General features: G+C 48.3%; 4 non-coding genes across 4 annotated transcripts; all 4 read left to right on the forward strand.

Moving 5' to 3' along the window:
* Positions 1–1,266: 1,266 nt before the first annotated feature.
* On the forward strand, positions 1,267–1,338 carry Trnad-guc (transfer RNA aspartic acid (anticodon GUC)). The gene has a single exon. It is a non-coding gene; the product is annotated as a tRNA-Asp (tRNA).
* Positions 1,339–2,374: 1,036 nt separating this feature from the next.
* Trnad-guc (transfer RNA aspartic acid (anticodon GUC)) lies at positions 2,375–2,446 on the forward strand. Its single transcript has one exon. It is a non-coding gene; the product is annotated as a tRNA-Asp (tRNA).
* A 1,406-nt stretch (positions 2,447–3,852) lies between these two features.
* On the forward strand, positions 3,853–3,924 carry Trnad-guc (transfer RNA aspartic acid (anticodon GUC)). The gene has a single exon. It is a non-coding gene; the product is annotated as a tRNA-Asp (tRNA).
* Positions 3,925–4,591: 667 nt separating this feature from the next.
* Trnad-guc (transfer RNA aspartic acid (anticodon GUC)) lies at positions 4,592–4,663 on the forward strand. Its single transcript has one exon. It is a non-coding gene; the product is annotated as a tRNA-Asp (tRNA).
* Positions 4,664–6,000: the final 1,337 nt, after the last annotated feature.

Genomic DNA, 6,000 nt, shown 5'->3' on the forward strand with positions numbered 1-6,000 from the left:
TATGTATGGCAATGTCTAGTGATAGCTGTGTGTTTCTCACACGGAAAGGCATGCCCAGTGCTGACGTTTAAGCGTGTGAGTGTTTCAACTTGGATGAGAGCTGGGGTATGCCCTCCACTGTACAGCCTGTTATTTTGCCGTGTTGCTCTCAGCCAATCCTCGGTAGTATAGTGGTCAGTATCCCCGCCTGTCACGCGGGAGACCCGGGTTCAATTCCCGGCCGGGGAGATGTACGTTTTTTTTTACTGTCAATTTAAAAGAAGTGTCCCCTTCTTGACGCTGTTGGTCGTCAAGGACACCAATGTCTGTGTGTATGATGGATGTGCATAGTAGTATATATTACTGTCCATTTCTGGTAGGGATTTGGCTATGTATGGCAATGTCTAGTGATAGCTGTGTGTTTCTCACACGGAAAGGCATGCCCAGTGCTGACGTTTAAGCGTGTGAGTGTTTCAACTTGGATGAGAGCTGGGGTATGCCCCTCCACTGTACAGCCCTGTTATTTTGCCGTGTTGCTCTCAGCCAATCCTCGGTAGTATAGTGGTCAGTATCCCCGCCTGTCACGCGGGAGACCCGGGTTCAATTCCCGGCCGGGGAGATGTACGTTTTTTTTTACTGTCAATTTTAAAAGAAGTGTCCCCCTTCTTGACGCTGTTGGTCGTCAAGGACACCAATGTCTGTGTGTATGATGGATGTGCATAGTAGTATATATTACTGTCCATTTCTGGTAGGGATTTGGCTATGTATGGCAATGTCTAGTGATAGCTGTGTGTTTCTCACACGGAAAGGCATGCCCCAGTGCTGACGTTTAAGCGTGTGAGTGTTTCAACTTGGATGAGAGCTGGGGTATGCCCTCCACTGTACAGCCTGTTATTTTGCCGTGTTGCTCTCAGCCAATCCTCGGTAGTATAGTGGTCAGTATCCCGCCCTGTCACGCGGGAGACCCGGGTTCAATTCCCGGCCGGGGAGATGTACGTTTTTTTTTTACTGTCAATTTTAAAAGAAGTGTCCCCTTCTTGACGCTGTTGGTCGTCAAGGACACCAATGTCTGTGTGTATGATGGATGTGCATAGTAGTATATATTACTGTCCATTTCTGGTAGGATTTGGCTATGTATGGCAATGTCTAGTGATAGCTGTGTGTTTCTCACACGGAAAGGCATGCCAGTGCTGACGTTTAAGCGTGTGAGTGTTTCAACTTGGATGAGAGCTGGGGTATGCCCTCCACTGTACAGCCTGTTATTTTGCCGTGTTGCTCTCAGCACAATCCTCGGTAGTATAGTGGTCAGTATCCCCGCCTGTCACGCGGGAGACCCGGGTTCAATTCCCGGCCGGGGAGATGTACGTTTTTTTATACTGTCAATTTTAAAAGAAGTGTCCCCTTCTTGACGCTGTTGGTCGTCAAGGACACCAATGTCTGTGTGTATGATGGATGTGCATAGTAGTATATATTACTGTCCATTTCTGGTAGGGATTTGGCTATGTATGGCAATGTCTAGTGATAGCTGTGTGTTTCTCACACGGAAAGGCATGCCCAGTGCTGACGTTTAAGCGTGTGAGTGTTTCAACTTGGATGAGAGCTGGGTATGCCCTCCACTGTACAGCCTGTTATTTTGCCGTGTTGCTCTCAGCCAATCCTCGGTAGTATAGTGGTCAGTATCCCCGCTGTCACGCGGGAGACCCGGGTTCAATTCCCGGCCGGGGAGATGTACGTTTTTTTTTACTGTCAATTTAAAAGAAGTGTCCCCTTCTTGACGCTGTTGGTCGTCAAGGACACCAATGTCTGTGTGTATGATGGATGTGCATAGTAGTATATATTACTGTCCATTTCTGGTAGGATTTGGCTATGTATGGCAATGTCTAGTGATAGCTGTGTGTTTCTCACACGGAAAGGCATGCCCCAGTGCTGACGTTTAAGCGTGTGAGTGTTTCAACTTGGATGAGAGCTGGGGTATGCCCCTCCCACTGTACAGCCTGTTATTTTGCGTGTTGCTCTCAGCCAATCCTCGGTAGTATAGTGGTCAGTATCCCCCGCCTGTCACGCGGGAGACCCGGGTTCAATTCCCGGCCGGGGAGATGTACGTTTTTTTTTACTGTCAATTTTAAAAGAAGTGTCCCCCTTCTTGACGCTGTTGGTCGTCAAGGACACCAATGTCTGTGTGTATGATGGATGTGCATAGTAGTATATATTACTGTCCATTTCTGGTAGGGATTTGGCTATGTATGGCAATGTCTAGTGATAGCTGTGTGCTTTCTCACACGGAAAGGCATGCCCAGTGCTGACGTTTAAGCGTGTGAGTGTTTCAACTTGGATGAGAGCTGGGGTATGCCCTCCACTGTACAGCCTGTTATTTTGCCGTGTTGCTCTCAGCCAATCCTCGGTAGTATAGTGGTCAGTATCCCCGCCTGTCACGCGGGAGACCCGGGTTCAATTCCCGGCCGGGGAGATGTACGTTTTTTTTTACTGTCAATTTTAAAAGAAGTGTCCCCTTCTTGACGCTGTTGGTCGTCAAGGACACCAATGTCTGTGTGTATGATGGATGTGCATAGTAGTATATATTACTGTCCATTTCTGGTAGGGATTTGGCTATGTATGGCAATGTCTAGTGATAGCTGTGTGTTTCTCACACGGAAAGGCATGCCCAGTGCTGACGTTTAAGCGTGTGAGTGTTTCAACTTGGATGAGAGCTGGGGTATGCCCCTCCACTGTACAGCCTGTTATTTTGCCGTGTTGCTCTCAGCCAATCCTCGGTAGTATAGTGGTCAGTATCCCCGCCTGTCACGCGGAGACCCGGGTTCAATTCCCGGCCGGGGAGATGTACGTTTTTTTTTACTGTCAATTTTAAAAGAAGTGTCCCCTTCTTGACGCTGTTGGTCGTCAAGGACACCAATGTCTGTGTGTATGATGGATGTGCATAGTAGTATATATTACTGTCCATTTCTGGTAGGGATTTGGCTATGTATGGCAATGTCTAGTGATAGCTGTGTGTTTCTCACACGGAAAGGCATGCCCAGTGCTGACGTTTAAGCGTGTGAGTGTTTCAACTTGGATGAGAGCTGGGGTATGCCCTCCACTGTACAGCCTGTTATTTTGCCGTGTTGCTCTCAGCCAATCCTCGGTAGTATAGTGGTCAGTATCCCCGCCCTGTCACGCGGGAGACCCGGGTTCAATTCCCGGCCGGGGAGATGTACGTTTTTTTTTACTGTCAATTTTAAAAGAAGTGTCCCTTCTTGACGCTGTTGGTCGTCAAGGACACCAATGTCTGTGTGTATGATGGATGTGCATAGTAGTAATATATTACTGTCCATTTCTGGTAGGGATTTGGCTATGTATGGCAATGTCTAGTGATAGCTGTGTGTTTCTCACACGGAAAGGCATGCCCAGTGCTGACGTTTAAGCGTGTGAGTGTTTCAACTTGGATGAGAGCTGGGGTATGCCCTCCACTGTACAGCCTGTTATTTTGCCGTGTTGCTCTCAGCCAATCCTCGGTAGTATAGTGGTCAGTATCCCCCGCCTGTCACGCGGGAGACCCGGGTTCAATTCCCGGCCGGGGAGATGTACGTTTTTTTTTACTGTCAATTTTAAAAGAAGTGTCCCCTTCTTGACGCTGTTGGTCGTCAAGGACACCAATGTCTGTGTGTATGATGGATGTGCATAGTAGTATATATTACTGTCCATTTCTGGTAGGGATTTGGCTATGTATGGCAATGTCTAGTGATAGCTGTGTGTTTCTCACACGGAAAGGCATGCCCAGTGCTGACGTTTAAGCGTGTGAGTGTTTCAACTTGGATGAGAGCTGGGGTATGCCCTCCACTGTACAGCCTGTTATTTTGCCGTGTTGCTCTCAGCCAATCCTCGGTAGTATAGTGGTCAGTATCCCCGCCTGTCACGCGGGAGACCCGGGTTCAATTCCCGGCCGGGGAGATGTACGTTTTTTTTTACTGTCAATTTTAAAAGAAGTGTCCCCTTCTTGACGCTGTTGGTCGTCAAGGACACCAATGTCTGTGTGTATGATGGATGTGCATAGTAGTATATATTACTGTCCATTTCTGGTAGGGATTTGGCTATGTATGGCAATGTCTAGTGATAGCTGTGTGTTTCTCACACGGAAAGGCATGCCCAGTGCTGACGTTTAAGCGTGTGAGTGTTTCAACTTGGATGAGAGCTGGGGTATGCCCTCCACTGTACAGCCTGTTATTTTGCCGTGTTGCTCTCAGCCAATCCCTCGGTAGTATAGTGGTCCAGTATCCCCGCCTGTCACGCGGGAGACCCGGGTTCAATTCCCGGCCGGGGAGATGTACGTTTTTTTTTACTGTCAATTTTAAAGAAGTGTCCCCTTCTTGACGCTGTTGGTCGTCAAGGACACCAATGTCTGTGTGTATGATGGATGTGCATAGTAGTATATATTACTGTCCATTTCTGGTAGGGATTTGGCTATGTATGGCAATGTCTAGTGATAGCTGTGTGTTTCTCACACGGAAAGGCATGCCCAGTGCTGACGTTTAAGCGTGTGAGTGTTTCAACTTGGATGAGAGCTGGGGTATGCCCCTCCACTGTACAGCTGTTATTTTGCCGTGTTGCTCTCAGCCAATCCTCGGTAGTATAGTGGTCAGTATCCCCGCCTGTCACGCGGGAGACCCGGGTTCAATTCCCGGCCGGGGAGATGTACGTTTTTTTTTACTGTCAATTTTAAAAGAAGTGTCCCCCTTCTTGACGCTGTTGGTCGTCAAGGACACCAATGTCTGTGTGTATGATGGATGTGCATAGTAGTATATATTACTGTCCATTTCTGGTAGGGATTTGGCTATGTATGGCAATGTCTAGTGATAGCTGTGTGTTTCTCACACGGAAAGGCATGCCCCAGTGCTGACGTTTAAGCGTGTGAGTGTTTCAACTTGGATGAGAGCTGGGGTATGCCCCCCTCCACTGTACAGCCTGTTATTTTGCCGTGTTGCTCTCAGCCAATCCTCGGTAGTATAGTGGTCCGTATCCCCGCCTGTCACGCGGGAGACCCGGGTTCAATTCCCGGCCGGGGAGATGTACGTTTTTTTTTACTGTCAATTTTAAAAGAAGTGTCCCCTTCTTGACGCTGTTGGTCGTCAAGGACACCAATGTCTGTGTGTATGATGGATGTGCATAGTAGTATATATTACTGTCCATTTTGGTAGGGATTTGGCTATGTATGGCAATGTCTAGTGATAGCTGTGTGTTTCTCACACGGAAAGGCATGCCCAGTGCTGACGTTTAAGCGTGTGAGTGTTTCAACTTGGATGAGAGTGGGGTATGCCCTCCCACTGTACAGCCTGTTATTTTGCCGTGTTGCTCTCAGCCCAATCCTCGGTAGTATAGTGGTCAGTATCCCCCGCCTGTCCACGCGGAGACCCGGTTCAATTCCCGGCCGGGGAGATGTACGTTTTTTTTTACTGTCAATTTTAAAAGAAGTGTCCCCTTCTTGACGCTGTTGGTCGTCAAGGACACCAATGTCTGTGTGTATGATGGATGTGCATAGTAGTATATATTACTGTCCATCTTCTGGTAGGGATTTGGCTATGTATGGCAATGTCTAGTGACTAGCTGTGTGTTTCTCACACGGAAAGGCATGCCCAGTGCTGACGTTTAAGCGTGTGAGTGTTTCAACTTGATGAGAGCTGGGGTATGCCCTCCATGTACAGCCTGTTTATTTTGCCGTGTTGCTCCTCAGCCAATCCTCCTCGGTAGTATAGTGGTCAGTATCCCCGCCTGTCACGCGGGAGACCCGGGTTCAATTCCGGCCCGGGGAGATGTACGTTTTTTTTTACTGTCAATTTTAAAAGAAGTGTCCCCCTTCTGACGCCCTGTTGGTCGTCAAGGACACCCAATGTCTGTGTGTGTGTTTCTCACACGGAAAGGCATGCCCAGTGCTGACGTTTAAGCGTGTGAGTGTTTCAACTTGGATGAGAGCTGGGGTATGCCCTCCACTGTACAGCCTGTTATTTTGCCGTGTTGCTCTCAGCCAATCCT

The sequence above is a fragment of the Haliotis asinina genome, unplaced genomic scaffold, assembly GCF_037392515.1.
Source record: "Haliotis asinina isolate JCU_RB_2024 unplaced genomic scaffold, JCU_Hal_asi_v2 scaffold_79, whole genome shotgun sequence".
Lineage (NCBI taxonomy): Eukaryota > Metazoa > Mollusca > Gastropoda > Lepetellida > Haliotidae > Haliotis > Haliotis asinina.